At 44.6% G+C, this 25395-nt stretch overlaps 1 long non-coding RNA gene across 2 annotated transcripts; it reads left to right on the forward strand.

The window, feature by feature from the left end:
* Positions 1-2506: 2506 nt before the first annotated feature.
* LOC135319367 (uncharacterized) lies at positions 2507-23279 on the forward strand. Of its 2 annotated transcripts, XR_010377885.1 has the most exons (4): positions 2507-2787; positions 10202-10406; positions 20213-20370; positions 22311-23279. It is a non-coding gene; the product is annotated as an uncharacterized LOC135319367 (long non-coding RNA). The 2 variants fall into 2 exon arrangements; XR_010377886.1 differs by lacking the exons at positions 20213-20370; positions 22311-23279 and adding an exon at positions 12748-13497.
* Positions 23280-25395: the final 2116 nt, after the last annotated feature.

Here is a 25395-nt window from a genome sequence, read left to right on the forward strand (position 1 = left end):
CGTCTCATGATGGGAGCTCAAGAAAGCAGGTCTCTGCTTGTGTCACTTTGCTAATATCCTATTGGACAAAGCAAGTCATGTAGCAGAGCCCAAAGTCAAGGGAAGAAGAGCATTCCACCCAGAAGGAAGAACTGAAATTCGCGTGGCAAGGGGGCAGGATGTGGAGTGACCAATGACCTCTGTACCACAGGGCTAGCCCATTCCAGGAAAGGGAAAGGTTACCTCCCACGGGTGAGTGGGAAGTGACCTCAGCCTCTGTTTCAGGCAGGTGTCCCTGCAAAAGGGCCCACAGGAAGCCCTCTCCCCAGTTCAGATTTCCCTTGGCTTTAGCAAGACGGTTTCCAACCCTGGCTCTCCAATACTCTGAAATTTTTAAGAATATGAGAAAGAATATGTATTATATATATATGTGTAACTGAATCACTGTGCTGTACACCGGAAACTAATACAACATTGTAAATCAACTCTACTTCAATTCAAAAATGGGAAAGAGACAAGTTTATACTGTGTAGCACAGGGAACCATATTCGACATCTTGCAGTGCCCTATGGTAAAGAAGAATATGAGAACGAATGTATGTATGTTCATGTATGGCTGAAGCACTATGCTGTACACCAGAAATGGACACAGCATTGTAAACTGACTGTACTTCAATAAAAACGTATCTTCAAAAAATGAGAAAGAAAAACATTAAAAACATTAAACTATTAAAATTATTATTTCTGCAGTGAGATGGTTACACCATATAAAATCCAAAAGGCTGTCAAATTGGATCCAGTCACCTAAGGGATAAGTAAGCACATTAAGAGGCTGGATGTGGATATGAAACCCCGCAGGTCTGTGTTATCCGGAAGCTGTAAGAAGTTTGAATGGACCAGCTTACATCTACCAAGAAGCTCAAAAGCTTACCCTCCCTTGTTAATAGATGTTGTGAGAAGTTCACTCTCCTTTGGTAAAGTTGCTTTTCTTTAAGTCTAGATAAAAAAAGGCTCAAAGCTTTAACCCTGAAATTAAGGTGAAAGGTGCATATATATATATATACATATATTTTCTTTTTCTCTTCTTCAACCTGTTCCAGTTAATGAAAAGATTTTTAGTCACTAGGAGGCTAAGCCCCTCAGAAAAATCCCCTCAGAAAAAAATAAAAAATAGAGCAATTTTCTTTTTAGGACTTGCTGTTAGAGACGTCCACACCCAATAAATTCTTAAATTTAGACAAACATCCGCGCAAAGAAATAGCTATCATTCTCCTCTAATATGGAACATAAGGGTTGTTTGTCTCATCCATTTAGGGTAAAGCTATGGTGAAAGTGGACCCATCTCTCTGTCTCTCCGTGGATCCAAATCTCTGCAGTGTGATTTAGAAGTGACTTCCTCCCACCAAGACGTGGAGCCTGTTTTGAACCTCGTTTTTTTTTAATTTAAGTACAATCAGTTACAATGTGTCTATCTCTGGTGTGCAGCACAATGTCCCACTCATGGATATACATATATATTTTGTTTTCATAGTTTTTCCAATAAAGGTTATTACAAGATATTGAACATAGTTCCCTGTGCTGTACAGAAGAAACTTTTAAAAAAATCTATTTTTATACATAGTGGCTAACATTTGTAAATCTCAAACTCCCAAATTTATCCCCTCCCACACCCTTTCCCCAGTAACCATAAGATGGTTTACCAGGTCTGCAAGTCTGTTTCTGTTTTGTAGATGAGTTCATAGTGTCTCTTTTTTTTTAGATACCACATATGAGTGATATCATATGGTATATTTCTTTCTGTTTCTGGCTTACTTCACTTAGGATGGCTATCTCTAGGTCCATCCATGTTGCTACAAATGGCATTATTTTATTCTTTTTTATGGTTGAGTAGTATTCCATTGTGCAAATACACCACAGCTTCTTTATCCAGTCATCTGTTGATGGACATTTAGGTTACTTCTGTGTCTTGGCTATTGTATGTAGTGCTGCTATGAACATTGGGGTGCATGTGTCTTTTTGAATTAAGAGTTCCCTCTGGATATATACCCAGGAGTGGGACTGCTGGATCATATGGTAAGTCTATTTTTAGTTTTTTGAAGAAACTCCCCATACTGTTTTCCATAATGGCTGCACCAAACTACATTCCCAACAACAGTGTAGGACAGTTCCCTTTTCCCCACACTCTCTCCCACATTTATCATTCTTGGATTTTTGAATGATGGCCATTCTGACTGGTGTGAGGTGATACCTTGTTGTAGTTTTGATTTGCATTTCTCTGGTAATAAGTGATATTGAGCATTTTTTCAGGTGCCTATTGGCCAATTGTATGTCTTCATTGGAGAATTTCTTGTTTAGGTCTTCTGCCCATTTTTGGATTGGGTTTTTTTTTTTAATTAAGTTATATGACCTGTTTATATATTCTGGAAATTAAGCCTTTGTCAGTCACATCATTTGCAAATATTTTCTCCCATTCAATAGGTTGTCATTTTGTTTTGCGTATGGTTTCCTTTGCTGTGCAAAAGCTTATGAGTTTAATTAGGTCCCATTTGTTTATTTTTGCTCTTATCGACATCTCTTGGATCTGGGCCAACTTTTGTGATTTGTTTTGGCCAGCAGAATGCTCTAGAAGAATAATGTACCAGCCTAAAGAGGCTTTGTGTGCTTCTGCCCAGCAGCCACATGAACAAGCCCTGGTGCCCTCGGGAGGATGGGAAGCCGAGTGGAGCAGAGGTGGCTCCTCCCACCGGGGCCCCAGCTGACCTGCCAACTGACCACCCAGGCCCAGCTGAAATCAGCCACACCTGCCCAGGTCAGCAAAACCTCCCCACAAACCCACAGAACTTGTGAGCAAAAATAAATGTCTATTGTTCGATGCCACTGAGGTTTCATGATAAGGAATGAAGGATACTGGAGGCATGAGGGAAACCAATCAGAAATGAATCTGCTGAATATAGGAAATGATTTTTTTCTTCCTGGTGGAATTACATGACCATGGGGACCAGCCTAAAGGGAAGGACATAAAAAATTTTTTTAAAAAAGGGGAGGGGTAATAGCTCAGTGGTAGAGCATGTGCTTAGCATACACGAGGTCCTGGGTTCAACCCCCAGTCCCTCCATTAAAAATAAATAATTAAATAAAGGGGAGGACATTGGCAGGAAGAAAAGGAATTCGTGAGTGTTACTGTGCCCTTGAAAGGGTTAATGATGGCTGGAATAGCAGGTTATTTATTCCACAATATTATACAAGTATTGTAGTGTTGGATTCTCAGATGAAAGAAAACTTTCAAGCAGAAGGGAGCTTAAATGGTGGTTTAGGGATGGGCTGAATGTGGGGGAAGGGTGGTGAAATGAGGGAGGACCGCCAAAACCTATGCCCTGGAGTTATTGCCTGCAGATGCCCAATTCCACCTCCAAGAGATGTATCTGAAGAGTTCAAGAGGGTTCTTTCCACTGACTCTCAGTACTTGGGAGCCTCTTCCTTGGGAGCCACAACGTAGCATGGCCAACGAATGCTACAAGTGCCCTGTTACTTACGGGCACTGGCATGCTAGCTAGACCTGAGATAAATTGATGGCATTTGTCTCCTGAAATGAGGCAAAGTCTAGCATAAGATCAGGTATTTTCTTCCCAAAAGAATAATTCCAAATGCTAACTTAACTAAAAGTTAACTTTTCTAGCTTCTCTTGACAGTGGAAGACAGATGGGTCTGAAAAGCGATGTTGCAATTCTAACAAGTCATGCTTCCTGTGAGTTGCCTGTGTGGAAGAGACAGGATGCTGTCATGAAAGCCCCCGATGTCTATGAGCTCCTGTCCTTCCATACCACTGGCTGCATACAAATTGCAAATAGTCACCGGCTCCTTTTCCACGTACCACCTCCCATCCCACATTGGCCTTCAAGAGAAACCAGATAGTTTGGTGCAGCCATTATGGAAAACAATATGGAGATTCCTCAAAAAACTAAAAATAGACTTACCATATGATCCAGCAATCCCACTCCTGGGCATATATCTGGAGAAAACTCTAATTCTAAAAGACACATGCACCCCAATGTTCAGAGCAGCACTACATACAATAGCCAAGACATGGAAGCAACCTAAATGTCCATCAACAGATGACTGGATAAAGAAGCTGTGGTATATTTATACAATAGAATACTACTCAGCCATAAAAAAGAATAAAATAATGCCATTTGCAGCAACATGGATGGACATGGAGATTGTCATTTTAAGTAAAGTAAGCCAGAAAGAGAAAGAAAAATACTATATGATATCACTCATATGTGGAATCTAAAAAAAGAAAAAAGATACTAATGAATTCATCTACAAAACTGAAACAGACTCACAGACATAGCAAATAATCATGGGTACAAGGGGAAAGGGGTGAGAAGGGATAAATCTGGGAGTTCAAGATTTGCAAATATTAACTACTAAATATAAAAATAGATAAAAAAACAAGTTTCTTCTGTATAGCACAGGAAACTATATTCAATATCTTGTAATAACCTTTAATGGAAAAGGATATGAAAATGAATATATGTATATATATATATATATGTACAACTGGGACATTACGTGTATACCAGAAATTGACACATTGTAACTAACTATACTTCAATTTAAAAAAAAAAAAAGAGTAAATGAACTAGAAAAACAAGAAAAAAGAAACAAACTAAAAAAGGCTTCTACCCTGGGTGGGTAGTGACCTGCTTTCTGCTCTCCACTCTCCGCCCAGTAATCTGGGAGCAATGCACTTCTTGTATATTTAAGGCATTTCAGGCTTTAAAAGGGCTGCCAGCAGAGGGACAGCCTGGAAATAACCTTTTAACCTCATTTATCTTAAACATAAAAATAATTCACTAGTACAGAAAGGTCTTACTTTATAGGCAAGGGAAACTGAGACACAAAAGCTCAGGGGTGACCTAGGGATCTGGTGACTAAGTCCCAGCCTGACTCCTGCATGCCCGCACAGACAGACAGCTTGCATGTGTTATCCTGACTCAGCTCATAGCTCGTTAGCCGTGGCTCTAATCTTGCATGGTGGCTGCAGAAGACAGCTTCCCAGAGAACTTCAGAAATCTTTTACTTTGCTCCCCATGAAGCTTCCTGTTTTGCTCTTTTGATGTCTTCAAGTGAGTGACAGCAGAAGAGAAGGAACGAGTGTATTTTCATACTGCTGAGTCTAATGGCAGGGAATCAGTTCCAGGGGTCCTGTGTTCCTTGACATTTCTCCACGTGGCGCTCTCAGGAAATTCCCTTACTATAGAGCCCCTCCTATTGCGATGCGCTAACGGTGCTGCTTCCATTCACAAGGATCATGGTTATATACACTCTGAACTGTGTGAATACATACATACACAATTATAGACATATCTCTCTGTCCCAGCAGAGTTCTCAGTGCAGTTACAACAGTTTGTGAATGTCTTTCCTAAGCCCCCTCCAGACGCATCCAACAGCGAACTGTAAATCAGACTTTTCCTTTTCGTTTGTTTGTTGGTATTTGGTTTTGTCGTTGTTGTTGTTGGTATTCGGTTGCAATGTGCTGAGCATTTTAGATTATAAAAAAGAGATGCCTAGAGAAAGCTTGCCCTCCCCCATCCCCCACCTCTTCCAAAGAACACTTTTTTTTTTCAATGGAAGAAGTCAAAAGCTTCCTGTGTTATTCTTTGGATGTCTCCCTACAACATTCAAACCTTTGTCTGGGCCAGAAGAAGAGTTGAGGAGGCTCCCTCCAGACTGGCAGCCAGCTGTCAAAGTCTCCTCCTCTTTCCAAGTGGAGAAATAAATTAAAGCTGACACTTGGAGTGTGTGTCCGCCCGCAGCCTTTCGAGTTGTGCTCGCCTGAGCTTACTTATTTTTGCTCCGTTGCAGAAAGATTTATGACCCCTAATTATGAATTCTGACATGCTGGTGCTACATGGATGCACTTAGATTGATTTTCACTTTCTGATGGCTTTGAAAAGCTTTCCTTTTCAATTCTCAACCCTCCAGGGCAACAAGGGTCCCTTTTGAAGGAGAGTCTGGCTGGTGCCACCGCCTGCAAAGCTACATTCTCACGGCTCGGGCCTAACCAGGGCCCAGGGCCTGGCGGTGGGCAGCAGCCTCAGCCGCTTTGTTTACTTTCTGGGCCCTTTTCTCTTCCAGAGAACTGACATGAATGTGTGAAAAACGTGTTTCTAAATAAAAGCTGGCCAGCAGAGTGTCGGCCTGAAAGTAAGCTTTTTAAGACATTTCAGGAAAGCAAGAATACTTCATTATTTGACTTTTTTTGAAAGATAACGGCTGATGGCTGGTTTGACTGGGAGCGTGGTGTTGGCTGAGCAAGAGGGAAATTGCATTGATTTTGCAAAACAGAGAAACTGACATGAACTTCGTGAACAACTCATCTAGACCGACATAGGATGATGCGAGACCCTTTGGTTTTCTTCTACTAATGCACAGCACGTGGCTTTTCTTCAAAACGTAAGCAAGAAGGCACAGCATTGTAAACCAGCTCTACGTCAATTAAAAAAAAAGTGAGCAACAAGAGAGTCTGTTGTGGTGAGTGGAGCAGTGGTTGTAGAACTGGGAATCAACCTAGGACCCACGGGGCCTGTAGGAATAACGGGGCGCACCCTGAAGGGAAGGATGCTGTTAAGGACTTGAGCACCTTCTAAAAATCCAGGCATATTCTGGAACCTGGGCAGGAGTCTTAGCTCCTCCTTTCCTGCCTCCCTCCCTCTCGCCCGGCTTCCATTTGCAGCTTTTTGATGTGTGGACCCAATTCTTGGGGTGCGGGGTAGTGGCCCTGGTGGCCTAGAACATCACCTCTCACCCTGGGAAGCGGGGCACCCTGGGGCAGCCGCAGCAATGTGTCAGGTTGCCCAGGACTTCCCAGAGGGTTGGACTTTTTTTTTAAATCCAGAACGCTATGAGAGACAAGCAAAATAACTTAATTGATAGAAAATTTTCAAACATTAAAATTTCTAAATCTCATTCTGATTAATTAACTAATTAAACAACAGAAATGCATTGTCACAGTTCTGGAAGCTGGAAGTCTCAGGGGGCAGCACGATTGCAGACTTCGAGCTGTTCTCGCTGTGGTGGCCGTGGGTTGGGAATCTTTTATAAGAGCGCTAATCCCATTCGTGAGGGCTCCACCCTCCTGATTTAGCACCTCGCAGAGGCCCCACCTACTAACACCGTCACCTTCCGGGGTTGGAATTACAACATATGAACATGGAGGAGGGGACACAAACTTTCTGACCCACCCAGATCCTACTCATTCTTGAAGACCATCTTATCCATCAAGTCCTTGTCCTTGGTCCAGCACATTTTGAAAAACTGACTCTGATTACCAAGGGCTTCCTCCACTGAATTGTGAGTACATGGAAGTGCATCAGAAGAGGAGGACTGTAGTGGAAGCTGTAAAGAAGACATTGCTTTCCAACCTCTTAAATGCTCCGCAGCCAGCCAACTGCTTCATCAGCTGAGCATCTTCCAGGCTGCACCCCATCCGAGGCAGGATGAAGAGCACTGCTTTGGGGTGCAGGATGTTCACCTGCTGGTTGGATTCCCCTTTTGCCACATTCCAAAACAGGACTTTGGACAACTCACTTGGAATGCTGTAATCTCTAAATTTTAAAACAAATCTAGGCATATTATGGAATAGGAGGTGAAAAGGCTGCCTTCCTAGGGTTCTCCCTCACTCACTCCTAGGTGTGAGAGTGCTCTTTTTTTTTTTTTCTGAGAAGCAGTGGCCTGTGACATTGCTCTGACTACGCCCCCCATCGTGAACAGGGTTGAAATAAATTCCCTTGCTGAAGAAGATGACTAAATTTTATTGTAAATTCAGCTTTTCAAGAAGGGAGCAAATCCAACAACACTTATTAAACAAGCCACCTCTTTCCTCCTCTTTCTCTCCCTCACTTTCTGTCCTAAGTTTTATTGTTCAGCCGCAGCGGGGATGCTCTCAATGCCTGGGTCAGACTCACTAAGTCTGAATCCTACTGGTAAAGGGCAGCTCTAACCACTGGGATTTCTGCCTCACTTGCTGCAAAGATGCTTTCAAATGAAGGAGTCGCCATGAAGAGCTATCTGAAGACCCCTACTAACCAGACCAGAAAGCTTAATGTTGTGATTTTGCAATCCCCGAACAAGGATATCCCTCGTTTTCACTACACAATCCCATAAACCCCCGTATGCGAGAGTCAATGATTCTTTTAAAGTGACAGTCACATCATTCCGAAGTCCTACTCACTTAAACCTCTCCGGTGATTTCCCATGACCTTGGAACAAAATCCCAACTCCCGCCATAACCCACACAACCTGCCTTGTCTTCCACCCCACCTCGCCGTCTGCCTCTCTCCCCAGATGCCATCACACTGCAGGCGCAGTCCTTTCCTCGCTCTTTCACAGATGTGCCCAGTTCTGTCACCTGAAGGAGTGTGCAATCTGTGGAATGTTCCATCGCCATGACCTTTGCAGAGATGACTGCTTCCTGTCCCTCCTGCCTCTGCTCAAACACCCCCTCTCTGAGGTTTCTCCCACAGCTCTATCAGACGCCTCCCACCTCCCTCCACCCCCACCCCAGGGCTGCATTCAGAGCCGTATCATCCTCTTTTACTTCTTCATGGAACTTGACAGTATCTGAAGTTACCTTGTTCGTTTAATTTACTTCTGTATTTGCCTTGCTTTTCCCACCCCAGCTCCATCCCTGAATGAAAACACGGTGCCCACAAATGGTAAATGTTGGAGAAAAGGGAACTCTCCTACACCATTGGTGGGAATGCAGTTTGGTGCAGCCATTGTGGAAAACAGTATGGAGATTCCTTAAAAAACTAAAAATAGACTTAACCTATGATCCGGCACTCCCACTCCTGGGTATATATCCAGAGGGAACTCTAATTCAAAAAGATACATGCACCCCAATGTTCATAGCAGCACTATTTACAACAGCCAAGACATGGAAACAACCTAAATGTGCATTGACAGATGACTGGATAAAGAAGTTGTGGTATATTTATACAATGGAATACTACTCAGCCATAAAAAATAATAAGATAATGCCATTTGCAGCAACGTGGATGGACACAGAAACATACTAAGTGAAGTAAGACAGAGAAAGACAAATATCACATGACATCTCTTGTATGTGGAATCTAAAAAAATGGTACAAATAAACTTATTTACAAAACTGAAACAGACTCACAGACATAGAAAACAAACTTATGGTTATCAGCGGGGAAAGTGGTGGGGAGGGGTAAATTGAAGTCGAATTTTCAGATTCACATTACTATATATAAAATAGATAGAAAACAAAGCCCTACTGTATAGTATAGGGAACTTTATTCAATATCTCATAATAGCTTATAATGAAAAAGAATGTATATGTATAACTGAATCACTATGCTGTACACCAGAAACTAACACAACATTGTAAATCAACTATACTTCAATATATATATTAAAAAAATAACTCCACTGTGAGAGTAGAAGCCTTTTTCTGTCTGATGTCACACGTATTCCCATTCCCTGGCACAGATCCTGTTACATAGAATGAACCCAGTGAACATTTATTGAATGAATGAATGAATGAGCAAATGTGTCAGGCATGGTGCTGTTGGCTGAGGATCAACACTGAACAAAAGCTAACACCCACCTACCTCCGTGTGGCTTGTGGGCCAGTGGAGGAGACAGAAAACCAAATGCTTACCCCACAAACTGTAAGGTAGGAAGCGCTGTGACGGGAAATCTTGGGTGTAAGACAGATTTTAACAGGAGGCGGGTTTGGTGGAGGGTTCCTGGAGGCAGGGGTGAGGGGGTGTCCCTGGGGAAATGATACAATCTGAATCACAAGAGAATTTTTCCAGTTGATAATCTGGTGTTAATTGGGCAGTTAGTTTGGCTCTAAGCAGATACCCAGTGAGAGAAGGGAAGTCACACAAGGGTGGGTTGCCAGCTCGCACAGCTGCTGAGTCCCACTGAGCCCAGCGGACTTCAGTTTCACAAGGCTTTTTACATTTAAATTCACTGACTTTCCCCTTTTTCTTTCCTTATTTCTCTTTTTTTCCCTCCTTATTGTTTTTTTGTGTTTTGGGAGGAGAAAGTTCTAAGAAATTCTCCTCACCAAATATAGATTTTTTTCAACCCACATTTGCTCCCCCCATCCCCTAATTGTTTATGTTTCCAACATAGATACTTTAAACATATCTTTTCGTACCGTTTTTATCTTTTCTGTTTGTCAGACGGTGACGATTTCATGCATATGTGGTCGAAGTGAAGCTGCTTTCCCTTCTTCCAAAGCTGGTCATCGCAGGCAAGCAGTGTCGTGACAGGCTGGGGCACGGGCATCTGCAGCATCCGTCATCAGTAGGGAGGCTGGAGTGCTTGAGTCCCTGGCTTATCAAAAGGATAACATAGGCAAGTCAGAAACCAGCCAGGCTCTGCCAGGTACGTTTTTGCTTCTCCTTAAATTCTCTGTGTCCTTCCAAGGAAATTTCTTCTGCGAGTTGCCTCTTTGTTTAAAGCAGTTTCTGAAAACGTGGTGCTAAGAGCCATCTGAAGACCAGGAAGTCTCTCTGCCCCTTTTTACCTTTCCCAGGGCAGAGAGCATTGACAGCAAAGTTGATTACAGCCTAGAGATTTCAGAGCAGCTTGAGGTTTTAGCTGCTCTCACCTGGGAAAATCAGTTGTTCCTTACTTCACTCTTAGGGCTCTGCTAATGTGGGTCGGGTCTTCTTTTTAGCTGTCTCACCCTCCACCTGAGTGAAACACTGAGACGCCCAGTCTTACTCTCTTCTGAGAAACAAAAATTACTGAGTAAATGTTCCAGACCTTATTGGCTTTATTCAAAGATTCAATGAATAGGGAGGCATTCAATTTAGCAGATAGAAAGAAGCTCTGAGGAGCTGTATAAAATGAAACACTTTTTTTTCTTAATCAAAGTATAGTTGATTTACAATATTGTGTTAGTTTCAGGTATATAGCATAATGACTCACTATTTTTGTAGATGAGTTTCTATTACAGGTCATCACGAGATAATGGGTATAATTCCTGTGCTGTGCAGTAGGTCCTTGTTGCTTATCTATTTTATATATCGTAATTTGTGTCTGTTAATCCCTTACCCCTAATTTGTCCTCCCCCCTTCCCTCTCCCCTTTGGTAACCGCAAGTTTGTTCTCTCTATCCATGAGTATGTTTCTGTTTTGCTTATACATTCAAAATGGAAGACTTTTATAGGCAGAAAGGAATGAACAGGGAGGCTAAAAGTGTGTTGGTCACTTTCCTTTAGAGGATGGCAGGGGCCTATGAGTCAGACTGCCTACTGGGTGTTGATCAGGTGATTCCTGATGGATAGGCTTAAGATTCCATTTCTGGGAGAGGCCAAAACTGTAATGAAGTCTCAGTTTGGTGATGTGGGGTTTAGCGTAAGTGACTGCATTTGGGGCTGTTGTCTTGTTTTTAACACCTCCATGCTTTGATTCCTTGTACATTTCAAGATGAGGACTTCCTGTCCCAAATCAGAGAGAGACTTCAGTTACCACCAGTTAGAAAATGCTACTTCTCCAGACCAGTAGTTCAAGTACCAGCCGCTAGACTGATGCATGGGTTCCTCATTAGCCAAGTGCCACCCTTTCGTTGGATGAAGGACAGTGCACTGGAGTCCTGCTTCTGAGGAATGTACCGTGTGCCATGTACCAGATGGTCCCAAACTCTCAGGACACCAAGTGCCCCACGTACCTCTAAATACGGAGAGCAAATGTCCCTTTTAGGGGCCGCAGGGTTGCATGCTAGTCAACTCTTTCATGGCAGCAACGGAAGGATGAGAATGACTGTTTAAAAGCCTGTGAACTTTGAATGATTAATTGAATGTAAAGTGGCTGTTAATTTGAAAAACACGCATTTTCATGTAAAAGGATCAGATCTTTGCAGGTGGTGATTATCACAAACAAAAAGATCTGGCTTTGCGGGTAAGGATACTTAGAAATCAAGAAGAGAAAACATTCTGGGATGAAAACTTTTTCTGAAATATTTCTGTAAGTAAAGATTGGTCCTTGCTTTAGGTAAAAGTTGGAAGATGGAAAGAAAAACATATTCGGGGAAACAAAAAGCTTACAACAGGGTTTTGGAAACGAGATCTTTTTAGACAGATGGATGTGGTTTCAGAATTGTTTTTTGGAAATTGTTTCTTAACTCTTTGACCTGAAATTGGGTTTCAGATTTTTGCAGAATAAAGAATCCTTTTGGTGTTGGTTGTATAATGTCCCGTTAAGAATTCAGCATTTATTTTATCAAGAGATACATTTAATCCAATAGGATAAGAATTTTTTGACACATTTCACTATATTTTTATTTTATATTGATATAAAGACAAAAAGATAAAGGTAAGAAAAAATTACCATTAGACAACAATGGAGAGAATGACATTTTCGTTACAGCCCTCCCCTCTGACACAGTCCCTCCCCAAAACACTGACTGGACAGCTGACCAATCCAGGATGTCAGTTGCTGGTTGGGTTCCAGGTGGAATGTTGGGGTGTCCCCTGGGGCTTGTTGTGGCTGGTGGATCCATGGTAACTGGGCAGAGCCCTGGATGGGTCAGTGTCATGGAGGGGCTGCCGTCCTCTGTGGAGCTTGGCTTTGGGCTGATCCTCAGGAAGTTGAGTGCGGTCCTGGCGTTGCTGCTGCCCAATGGCCCGGAGCTCTCAGTTCACATTCCAGAGCCTCCAGTGGGAGACAGTGTTGAGTCTGCCTGTCCTCAATTTATTGATGGGTGTCTTATTTACTTTCAGAATTGTTCAATCTGTTAGAAGTCGCCTTTATGGAAGACATTAAAAGCAGCTGGCAGAAACACTGCCTGCACAGATTGAGGCGAATGCCACCTCATTGACAAGCTTTGTGCAGCTAAAAAGGAGTATGCCAGGATGGAGACACCTGTACAGAATGCCAGGCTAGAGAAGGAGCCAGTAAAAAAATACCCAGCCTCACCTACACTTACAGAAAGTTATGATGGTCAACCTGAGTTTGAGGAAGGAACTCAATTCTTTTGTCCAAGAACTAAAGAAAGATTCCTACAGTCTAAACAAGAAGAGATGGCAGAGATGCTAAAAGTGCTTGAGATTCTGGAAGAGGTCATGAGAATCACATCACAAGGGGCTTTTACAAACCAGCCAGGGGACCAAGCACCCAGTCCTGATGGTCGGTTTCGCAGGAGTGGGCCCTCCTACGAAAGCTGTACTGGCCCCACCCCTCCACTCAGGCCTCCCAAGCTGAAGTCTTCATTCATCTCCCCCTGACTGCACTGGGGCCAGTGGAAGGAGGGGGATCCCCTCCTTTGGACCAGAGTTCCTCCAGCTGTACCCGTGAGCACAGCAGTGAGCTTTTTCACGGTCAACATCTCCATCTAAAATGTACTGGAATTCCCAGAACACACCAAAAAGTGTGAGACTTTCTCAGTATTCACAGAATGCTTGGATTATCTCTAATTAGCAGTGAAAGGAATGTATTTAAGAGCCTCATCTGTTACTCAGTTTGAACTTTCATTAAGCCACATTTCTCAAGACAGTTTTGGTAACTATTATACCTCAATTGTATAAAAGAACTGTATATATGGTTTTCTCTGTACAAATATTGCATTATAATTTGATAATATATGTAGTTTATCATCATAGACATTTACTTGGCCATAGCATTTTTTCTATAGTTAAATACCTTTTTTTTAAATAGACTATATTTTTAGAGCAGTTTCAGGTTCACAACAGAGTTGAGCAGAAAATACAGAGATTTCGTACATACCCCTCCCCACCCACACATGCGTACTCCTCTACCCTCAACACCCCTCATCAGTGTGGTGTATTTGGTACGACTGATGAACCCACATGGACACATTATTACTGACCAAAGTCCATAGTTCACATTAGGGTTTACTCTTGATGTTGTACATTCTATGGGTTTTAACAAATGCACAATGACATGTAACCGCCACTATAGTACCATACAGAATAATTTCATCGTCCTAAAAATTCCTTGTGATCCATCTGTCCATCTCTCCCTCCCTCCCTCTCCCCAAGCCCCTGGAAACCACAATCTTTTTATTGTTTCTGTAGCCATGCCTTTTTGAGAATGTTATTTGTTTGGAATCATACAATTTGTAGCCTTTTCAAACTGGCTTCTTTCATTTAGTAATACATCTTTTAAGTTTCTTCCATGTCTTTCATGACTTGATAGATCTTTATTTTTTACTGCACATATATTTTTAATTTACATATATGTATTGTTCATTGTTTCTGAGAAAGTTTTGAGCTTTAGCTTTTTAAACTTACATAGTTATCAAAGGAATAAAGCCAACCACAAAATAAGAATTAATTCCAAAAGATACATACACCCTGCTATTAACAGCAACATTATTCATAATTGCCAAGACATGGAAGCATCCTAAATGCACATCAATAGTTGAATAGATAATGAAGATGAAGCATATATATATATATATACATATATATACACACACACACATATATATAGTGGAATACAATTCACCCATAAAAAAGGATATTCTGCCATTTGCAGCCCTTCATTCATTTTTTTCTCTTCAAAAACCAGAATTTTATAACTAGCAGAGACATTTCCATTACATCAAAAACAACAAAATACCTAGAAATAAACCTGCCGAAGGAGGTTACCTGTCCTCTGAAAACCGAAATGACTCAAAGAAATGGAGAGACTTCTTGTGCTCTTGGACTGGAAGAATCAACACTATCAAAATGGCCACACTACCCAAAGCAACCCACAGATCCAACGCAACCCCCATCACAATACTTGTGACATTCCTCACAGAACTAGAACAAACAATTCCAAACTTTATAAGGAACCACAGAAAACCCTGAACAGCCAAAGCAATCTTTTGTAGGTCTCTTTTTTTTCTTTCTCTTTCTTCTTTTTATTCTCTTTTCTTATGGTTTGATGACTAGAGAAGTTCCTTTAACATTTGTTGTAAAGCTGGTTTGGTGGTGCTGAAATCTTTTAGCTTGTGTTTATCTCTGAAGCTTTTGATTTCTCCATCAAGTCTGAATGAGAGCCTTGCTGGACACAGTATTCTTGATTGTAAGTTTCCCCCTTGCATCAATTTAAATACATCGTGCCACTCCTTCTGGCCTGTAGCGTTTCTGCTGAAAAATCAGCTGATAACCTTATAGGAGTTCCCCTGTATGTTATTTGTTGCTTTTCTCTTGCTGCTTTTAATATTTTCTCCTTATCCTTAATTGTTGTCAATCTGATGACCATGTGCCTTGGTGTGTTCCTCTTTGGGTTGATTCTGTGTGGTCCTCTCTGTGCTTCCTGGACTTGGGTGACTGTTTCCTCTCCTAAGTTGGGGACGTTTTCAGTTATTATCTCTCCAAAATTTTCCTCAGGTCCTTTCTCTCTCTCTTCTCTTTCTGGGACCCCTGTAATGCAAATATTAGAGCACTTCATGTTGTCCCAGAGTTCTCTTAAACTACCCTCATTTCTTTTCGTTCTTTTTTCTTTTTTCTGTTCTGTAGTAGTGATTTCCACTAATCTGTCTTCTAGCTCACTGATCTATTCTTCTGCCTCATTAAGTCTCTTCTTGGTTCCTTCTAGTGTATTGTTCATTTCAGTGACTTTATTCTTCAACTCTGTTTGGGTATTCTTTATATTTTCCAACTCTGCTAAAATCTTCACACTGTGCATCTACACTTGTCTTGAGTTCTCTGAACATCTTGGCTGTAATTACTTTAAATTCTCTCTCATCACTTATTTCTTCTTCTAGGATTTTATCTTGTGCCTTGGCCTGGGAGATATTCCTTTGTCACCTCCTATCGTCTATCTTTCTGTTTGTGGATTCCTTCTACAGACTTTGGGATTGTTTTCTTATTTCTGGTATCTGCCCCTGGTGGGTAAGTCTGGACTAGGGGCTTATGCAGTTTTCCTGGCAGGAGGAGCCGGTGCCTGCCCACTGCTGGGTGAAGCTTGGTCCTGGATCTCTGGTGGGTAGGGCTGTGTCCAGAGGCCTTTGTGGCTTAGGAAGCCTGCTGATCGGGGAGGGGGAGCTGTGTTCCCACCTTGTATGTTGTTTGGCCTGAGGCTTCCCTACAGGCTGTTGGGTGGGGCTAGGTCTTGGTGCTAATGATCCAATCAAGATGTCAGCTCCCAGGAAAGCTCCTGTAGATGAACACTCCCGGAATGTCCACCACCAGCTTTTATGTCCCAAGTGAGCTGCAGCTGTCCCCCACATCCCCAGAGACCCTCCAAATCCAGCAGGCAGATCTGGTCCAAGTTCCTATGAAATCACTGCCTCTGTCCTTGGACCTGGTGCACGTGAGATTCTGTGCACCCTTCCCAAGTGAATGGAGACTCCATTTGCCCCAGTCCTGTGAGGCTTCCAGTGCCAAGCCCCCTTGGTCTTCTAAACCAGATGTCCTGGGGTCTCCTTCTCTTCCCAATGCCAGGACCCGAGCTGGGGAGCCTGACGTGGGACTTAGAGCTCTCACTCCTGTGGATTTGTAACAAATCTTCAGCTTGTGGGTCGCCCACCCGCAGGGTATGGGGCCCAATTATATAGCAAGCACGCCCCTCCTACCGCCCTGCTGTGTTTCCCTCTTGATGTTTCCAGTTGCAGAAGGTCTTTTTTGCTAGGTTCCAGTCTTTTTTTCAATGGTTGTTTAGCATTCAGCTGTGGTTTTATTATAGTCATGAAGAGAGGCGAGATCGTGGTCCTACCACTCCACCATCTTGACCAGAAAATCCTGATAAGAATTTTGTTTTTCCTCTTCCAGTTTCTTCAGACTGAGAGACTCTGAATTCAATCTGAGTGAAAGGAAAAGTCTGGTGTTCATCTTTTTGGGGATAGCTGGCTTATTTAACAATGGTTTCTCAATTCAAGAACTGAGGGAGCAGCTAACTAGGAAGGAAGGTATGATTTGCATCTCTAAACTCTTGGCTCAGGGTGAAGTTGTGTTCATTGCGTTCCACATGTCTTCCATTGTTTACTTCAGGAATTTATAAGACACTGGAAATCAAGTGTTTCTGAGCTGTTCAGTTCCCATTTTTGCTGGATTTTCAAAATTCTGCTGAAGTTCTCCCACATGCTAGATTTCTCAATATATGTTTCTTATTAGACGGACTCCGTATGGTTAGCTGTTGCTTGTTAAAATCATTTACATGGCCCGAGGTCAGAAGGTGTTGTTTCACATTTTGCTTGATGGAAAACCTCACTGGACTCCAGTGTTTTTATAGCAGAAGATCAGTTTCAATGAAGTGGTAGAGAACTTCACTTCTAATGTGTCTGTGTAGCAATACATTCACCAGGCATTCGAATCTTCTGGAGAAGCTATAAAGCCATGAGGTCTGTGTGTGGAGTTTCGATGTGGTGGTTCCCCATCTGAGCTGGGCTGGTTTGCACGTTGTCATGTTCACGCGGCAGTGAGGGAGAAAGGCAACGTAACATTCTTTCCAAGAGAGGCAATGGAGAGGTGGCTTTTCTCGCTGGGGTATTATGTAAGAAATTAAGATGTCTGGAGGTCATCGACGGTAACTGGAGGAGAAAATTGAATTGAACAGGCTGCTTCTACTTAGAGAGGCTTCTTGAGATTATTTACAAGTCGGAGTCCAGCTCTGGTAGGGCTCAGTTTCACGGAGTCAGAGAAAAGCTGTAAAATGAGCCTAAATCACTCCATCCAATATCTGAAACAGCATGAGGTGGGCATGGGGGGAGGTGGACAGAGAGGGAGGGAAGTGAGAGGACTCCTTCCAAAATCCTCTTAAATTTATTCCTTTTGTCTTTGTCTGTGTCTCCTTGGCTCTCATCTCTTTCAAGAAGTCTCCAAGTCGAGTGAATGGGGGTGAATAGCCAAAATGGTAGCCATCAGTGCTCTCTGGTAGGAAGCCTCTGGACTTAGGCGGCCATTTTCCCTTGGATCAGGGATGTCCAAAGTCACATTCTATTAGCTCAGCCGCACATGCAAAATCATAACCATAAACCCAGAAATGTGCTGTGGAATTTTCTCCAGCTCTCTTAACGAGTTTTGCAAAGCTCCTCTGTCAAGGAGAGTGGGGAATGTGTAATTTCAAACACATTTTTAATAGTTTCTCTTGGCTCTCTGGGAAGAAGAGGGAGGTGTGCTGACGCGGCTCTAGGAGAGGCAGCAACTTTACAAGAGTAATGTGAAACAAATCACCCAGGTGCTAGTAGCACTTGGAAAGCACGGGGAGCTGCCTGGGAAGCTGGGGCTCATCAGGCAAAGAGCAGCACGAGAGTTTACTGCACGGCTCTGGAAGTCAAGCCAGTATGGCATCTGGGGAGTACCAATGAAGACAGGCACCTTCAAAGATCTCTGAGCAAATCATTCTCAGTTGGACCTACTTTTCAGAGCCCCTTTTCCCCTTATGCCCAAGCAGGATTTTGTAAAACAGGAGAAAGAGGTAACAAGAGTGGGAGGGAATGGTAGCAGGTGCCAGACCACCAAGGAGCACTAGTTAGGATGATTGGAGCTCTTGGTTCTTGGCTGTAGCAGCAGACAGATACCTGGTGTAGCTCAACATCTTAGACACACCGGAGAGGATTCAGGTCCCCTCCGGAGACCAGAGAGGAGGACGTGTGTGACTCTTGGGCTTCTCTTGCCCTCCCCCCAAAAAAGACTTACCTGAAAAGGATGTGAAAAAATGACAGGAAAACCTTATACTCAGGATAAAAGCAATCATTAAATATGAACTTAAAGCTCTCCCACCTTGGTCTATTTTCCCACCAATATTTATAGGTACCTGACCATGGTTTCTTAGATGAAAAAATCAGAACTCAGGGTCAAATAGCAGGTCAGGATATTTGAAATGGACAATTTTGAAACATCTGTGACTATGGTCACTGTAATATAGGTTTAATTCAATGACTCTACTAAAGTAATTATGCTTTTCAAATCAGGAAATGCCACCTTTATTGAGACAAAACCTTTTTGATCTCTTATCTCACTGGCAATGGAGAAGTTATTTCTTCATGATCAGTTTCAATGTCTCATCTGTTTTTAAGGACAAGAAGAACTGGTGACCTACTGAATCAAGGGGGCCAAAAAGTCTTTAGGGATCATCTGTTCCAAGCCCCTCGTTTTATAGACGATGAGACCAGGGCTCAAGGGAATGACCAAGTCAGTGGTGGAAACCCTCAGAGCCCCCACTTCTAAGCTCCATGTCATTTCTGTTACGTTCTACAGCCGTTGTATATGTGCTTCACCTGGGCTAGTTCTGCCTTGAGAGGTCTGCTCCTGGCCATGTACCCCTGTCCCCACCCAGTGTCTGCAGTAGAAGATGGCCGGCTTCACTTAACTCCTAGCATTGCACTGGGCACTGGCACTGCAGCCCAAGCGGGAAGGAAAATGTTGAGTGGGGTCTGGCTTTGGGACAAGTTGGCTAATCATGGTGAGTGGCTGGTAGGAGCTGTGAGAAAGACATGAGCTCCCTGGGGTACCATTCTCTCCCTCAAACCCTGAGTTTATCCTTCCAGCCTCCTTTTAGGTCATCTATTTCTTCCCCGTCAAAAACATCTGGTTGTTTCAAAACTGAACTTTTCATGCATTTCAGCTCATGTAGGAATGTCGAAAAGCTGTTCTGAAAAACACAGCTCCTCCCTGTGCCAAACCAGTTGGGCTGGAATGAACAACTGTTGTTATAAATCTCCACTCTGCCTCTTCAACAGCCCCAGAAGGTACAAAATAGAATGTTTCATGAGACCAGCCAGATGGATTGAATAAGACCTGCCCGGAGAAGCCCTGCGTGTTGAGTATGGAGACACTGCTTACTCTCCTCCCTCCTCTGACTCTCTTCTTTCAGACAATTTCTGGGACTGTTGGCAAGGGGACGGCATGTCAGGGTTCTCTGTGTTCACAACAAATTCTTTTGTGTCCTTAAGTGGAAAAATATTTTATGACATGGCAGAGTGACTGCTTGTTCTATGAGTGATTCACAAGGAAAACTCAGCGACCTAATGATGTGTGTCCTCGCCAAGACCAAGGCAGGGAAAGGGATTTTTAAAAAAAGTGACCCAGAATTAAAAGACTGAGAGGAACTTTTAAGGTGCTAGACCACCTAGCGCTGAGCTCTTCCCCCCATGGTCGACGGAGCTTCCACCTTGGCTGCCCTTTTCTTCAAACCCATTCCACAGGTCTCCTTGTCAAAAGGGTGAAATGCACAAAATTTTCTGTCTGCTTGGGCTTTGTTTTAATGTTTTGTTCACCACTCCCTATTTCCTAGGATGTGTGTTCTTATCAAGATGGTCTGTTGTCATAATTCAGTGCTGTAAACAAAGGCTTCCTCAATGCTCCCAGAATCAGAGGACATGCGAGAGAGGAGACTCGAGGAGGAATCATCTAGTTTGGTGTACCACACACTGCACGATTGCTGTCTGCAAGGTATCTGTCAGTAGAAGACTTGGATCTGGTCTTGCCAGCACAGGGAGCTCACTGCTTCCCGAGGCAAAGCCCATGTCAATGATGCACAGCTGTAATTTCTAGGAGGTTCTTTGTTCTCTTGTGGAACAAGTCTGTCTCCCTGACTTCCCTCTGCAGCTCCCTCTTCTTCTTGATAGACTGTCCTCTGAATGTTTGAAGGGAACACTCACATTTCCCAAAACATTCTTTCCCAAGAAGCGCATCCTGGTTTTTTGGTCACTTCTCTTGTTTTACGCTTTCTCTTCCTCCTCTGTTTACATTCTAGTTATCCTTAATCCTCTGACCTTTTTCTTATGAACGTCGGCCAACCCAAGTCTCCTCCACCCTGTTCTGTGATTTATTTTTGGAGACTAAATGTAAGACTTTATCTTTCTTCTGTGTTAAGCTTCATTCCATCAGTTTCAGCCAATATTTGAGACTGTTGATGGCCTTTTGAATCCTGAGTCTGTCGTCTATGGTACTGGCGATCTCTATTTTATTTTATTTTTTCATTTGCAACGTTGATATTTTCTCTCTTCAAAAAAATGACTGATAAAAAAGTTAAATTCTAGGAACAACTCTCTAGATGTTATCAGACCATGAATCATTCTTCAGATTCAATTGTTCATCAGTTCCAAATCCAGCTAACTTTCTCATCATCCAGTGTCTATTTCACCATACTGCCTATAAAAATATTGTGGCTGTTCTGTCGCATTTTGCTGAAGTCACCACATAGTGTGTCCACGGCAGTTTCCTCCTCTATCGACTTGGAGGTGTGGTGAAAAATGGAATTAAATCTAGAGTAGGAACTTATATTGGCCAAGTGGGTAGCAGCTCTCTTTTCTAAATATTCTTCTCACATTTCTATTTGCTTCACTGCCTTTGCTGCCAGCATTTGTCTTGGTTTCGCTTGAGGGTCCCTTCTCTTCCTAGCTCCAAGTACTAAGATGCTTTTTGTTGACCATCAAAGCATTTATGTCTCATTCCCTAAGTTCCTGCTAGCTTGTCCTCCAGGATAACACCCACACTTTAATTGCAGCCTTCTGCGCCTCAGCCCAAAAGAGTGGGGCCGGGGAATCTGTGGCAACACCAGCAACTGGTGTCATTACATCTCCTGGGAGCTGCTGCTTACTCTGTAAAGCTGGCCTTCTTACAGTCTGCTTGTTTGTGTGTCTGGCAACTCTCACCGTGCACCCAGCTCCCCAAGCCCCACCCCAACATGGCAGGCGGCACTCCTGTCACCCAGCGGGAACCCTCCACGTGTCGCCAGGCCAGACTTCTTTTAGCTGATATTGGGAATAGTGTTAGGGGATTTTTGCCCTCAAAGCTCTTTCCTAAACTGTGCTAAGTCAAGTTAGACCAGTTGGGAGTTTAAAAACCGCCACCTCTTCTTTTTTCTCACTGTCTTCCCAACAGCCTCCTTCAGTAGCAGCAAGTGGGAGGGCTCATTCATTCACTCATTCAGCAAAGAGTAGGTAAGCGCCTACTGTGTGCCAGTCTGAGGCAGGCACTGGGGACTCAGAGGGGAGCAACACAGCAAAGCTCCGCCCTCAGGAACGCACCGGTCCCACCAGGAAGACAGGTTTAAAACATATAAAAACAACAGTGAGAGAAGTGGGTTTTGGGAAGGACAAGGCTTAGCTCCCTCCAGAGGTCTGGGCAATAATGTGGGAGGTGACATAGATCACCTGAGTGGACCTGAGAGCCTTATAGAAGCCAGATGTCCCTGGGGACTGTGCCCAGAGTCTCATCCCAGCCAGCTCTTCTGTGTTCCCGCAAGGTGGAGGGTTCCATCTGCAACTTGGGGTGAAGATCTAACAGGGCCTCATTTCATAGCCCATCTCACTTTAAACTCTGAGGTTGTCACAGCCTTCGTTTATCTGTGAATATTTACCAACCTTCAGGGTGATTTATTTTTGCAGGAGAAGTGTCTGCAAGGTCTCCATCTCATCGCTGGAGTTGCCAGCTACCCCCACCGTCTTCCCTTCCTCTTCAGAACTCCAGCTATGCCCAGAAGTGCCCCCAGAGACACCCATTTGAATTACAGTTCTTGACTGTTCTGTCCCAAGGGCACTGGATTTCGGAAACCAGGGCGGAAATGTTTTGGACGACCACAGCCATGGCTCGGTTTATATGGCTCGGCGAGATCAGTTGAGGGGCAGTGTCTCCGGACCCCGCTTTCCTGGGCTGTCGGTCCCCTGACCTGCAGCCTCTCGGCCCTGCAGTCTGTGCAGCTGGGGGAAGAAGAGGGGAAAAGCGCAGGAGAAGTGCTCGCTCAGCCTCGTCCGCCGTGGGAAGGCGCTGCTCCTCGCCGGGCGCCGCCCTCTTCTCTGTCTTGCCGCTGCACGGGTCCCCTCCGCACCACAGGGCACATCCGGCTGGCGGTGGCTGCTCAGCCACTTTGTCCCCTTGCCAGGCGTCCCTTCGTCGCCCTTTCCCAGGTCGTCCCAGGGCGCTTTCCCTCCAGAAGCCCCTTGGACGCAGGTGAGACAGTTCGCACAGAGGTTGGGAGCTGGAGCGCCCTGAAACACATCTGCAAACGCGGAAAATTTCCCTTTTGTGTACTCCCTACACATTTGACAGGAATTAACGTTTCCCCCAGGGGGGAGCCAGTTTCACATATTGAAACCAAACTTTTTTCCTCCTTGGTTTTGCTCCCTCCCTTGCTCAGTCTCGGGTTCAAAAGGAACGATTTCCTCGGAAATCAAACCACTTGTGCTGGAGGGAGCGCAGCGGGAAGCAGGCGGTGAGGACGCCCGGGTTCAGTCGGGGGGCTGTGGCCCGGGTTCAGCCCACCGTCCTGAGAGCTGCAGGCCTGTCACCACGCATATCCCGCCCTGGCGCCCGGGCCGGCGAGAGGGAGAGCCTGTTTTCCCTGGAAAAATAATAAAGTGCGGAGTCGGTTTCTTTTCAAATGGCTTCTGTTTCCCAATTCGAGTTTTCTGTCAGGAAATGATTACCTATTAGGCCTTTAAGGCGGGGGGGGGGGGGGCAGGAAGGGGGAGGGGGAGGAGGAGGAGGGAGGAAGGGCAGGGGGAGGGTGCAGAATGGAGGAGGGGAGAGGGAGACGGAGGAGGCCGAATTCAAGGGGTGAGCTGCGGCCTCCGCCCTGGGTTAGGCCGGCTGGGGCTGAACTGGGTGGTCGGGTCCCGGCTTGCTCCTCAAAGTCTGGCAGCACGGAGCGCCCCTGGCGCAGCAGACCGCCTGCTCACAGCTGCTGCTCTTCTGCCCGTGGTGGGGCTGTTCACACCGCCCTGGGCAGGGCTCCCCTCAGGAGGGACAGGGCCCCCCACAACAGACAGGCTATACATGAGTAATGAAGCCGGGAAGCCACTGGATGTCAGCAGCCTGGGTCATTTTAGGACCAGGGGGATGGGCCGGTGAACATCCCAGGCGTTCCTAGACAAGTCTGCTTCCAGGAAAGCAAAAATGGAACCAGGGGGCGGGGCCCGGGGCCCGAAGACAGAGGCAGGGCCATAAACATGCATGTCTGGGCAGCGTGTGTTCGAAATGGAACGTTAGGCACACATGCAGGGTACACTGGAGGCTGTTTGTGAACAATCCTCAAAGGGTGGAGGGCTCCAACACACACTTGGAATTTTCATTGGAAACACATGCACAATTAACAAAAATGAAAGCACATCTTAGAAACATTGAACTTGCACTCAAGCAATTAGCAAGCTGGTTCATTCTGATTTGCTGGGTCATGGGGCTCAGATCGCCGAATCCTAATGCTGTGGTGGAGGTAGAGGTCCTGAAGGTTTTCAGATACGTTTAAGCCCTGCGGAAGGCTTTCCAGATCCATGCTTTGGCTGGAGGGGCAGGATGAAGGCTGAACTTGTTATAGTTAGCATCCTATGATTCCCAAGAGATCCAGTCTGGAAACGGGATTTAGAGAGAAAGTATTCATCGTACTTTAAACCCCCTTATACTGTGCATACAGAGAAGTATGTCTCTCAGATCAGTGCGTTTTCTCATACTGAGCATGTCTGTGTAATCTGCACCCAGAAGCCTCACTCAGCTTCCTTCCAGGCACTCTTCTCTTCCTCTTATCGTTCTATTTTAAATTACAGTTTTTCTCATCAGCCACTAAAGATGGTAATGGTTTGTCTTTTGCCAAAACTTCAGGGCAAAGTGAGTCCAAGTCAGGGCCATGCTGTGCACCCCAGAGCCCTCCTCTGGCTCCCCTGGCTTTGCCTCCACCTCCCTCAGCCTCCCCAGTACCACCCAGAGTCCGGCTCCAATACTATCTCCCTGAAATCTCTCCAAAACCTCAAGTCCAGTGGCCTTTGCCGTTTGTAAATTTACTCACTTTATATGTTGTCTTACTCTGTTCGGGATGCTGGAAAAGAACAGCACAGATGAGGTGGCTTGTAAACCACAGGAATGTATTTCTCACAGTTCAGGAGGCTGGAGGGCCGAGACCAAGACACCAGCAGATTTGGTGTCTGGTGGCGACCCTGATGCCTGGTCTCCTTCCTGTTTCCACACATGGGGAAAGGAGGGAGGAGTCTCTATCATCGGGGTGCTAATCCCATTCATGAGGGGTCCATGTTCATGACCTAATCACCTTCCAAAGGCCCCACCTCCTAACACCATCATTTTGGGGGTTCGGATTTCAACATATGAATTTTGGGAGGACACAAGCATTCAGTCCATACCACACATATTGAGATCCAACCAATAACAGGATCTCTGCTCTCAAGGAGCTTAGCAATCTTTCAGGGAGGAAAGACGAGGAAATGATAGGGTGTGGTCACTGCTCAGGTTGCAGTTAGCACAGGGGAAGGGAAGCACCCAAAAGGGAGAGCTTAGCTTGGTCTTAAAAGGTCGAGGAAAGCTTCCTAGAAGAAGAGGACCCAAAGCGGGGACCTAGAAGACCACCCAGGTGAAGGGGCGGGTGGTGAGGAGAATGCAGTTCAAGGCTGTGAGAGCAACATGTGCAGAAATGGAAGCAGAGTGGGCGGCGAGGTGGGAGAGAGTCCCTGGCATCCGCTCCTGCAGGGT

This window comes from Camelus dromedarius, chromosome 26 (genome assembly GCF_036321535.1).
Source record: "Camelus dromedarius isolate mCamDro1 chromosome 26, mCamDro1.pat, whole genome shotgun sequence".
NCBI classification, from domain to species: domain Eukaryota; kingdom Metazoa; phylum Chordata; class Mammalia; order Artiodactyla; family Camelidae; genus Camelus; species Camelus dromedarius.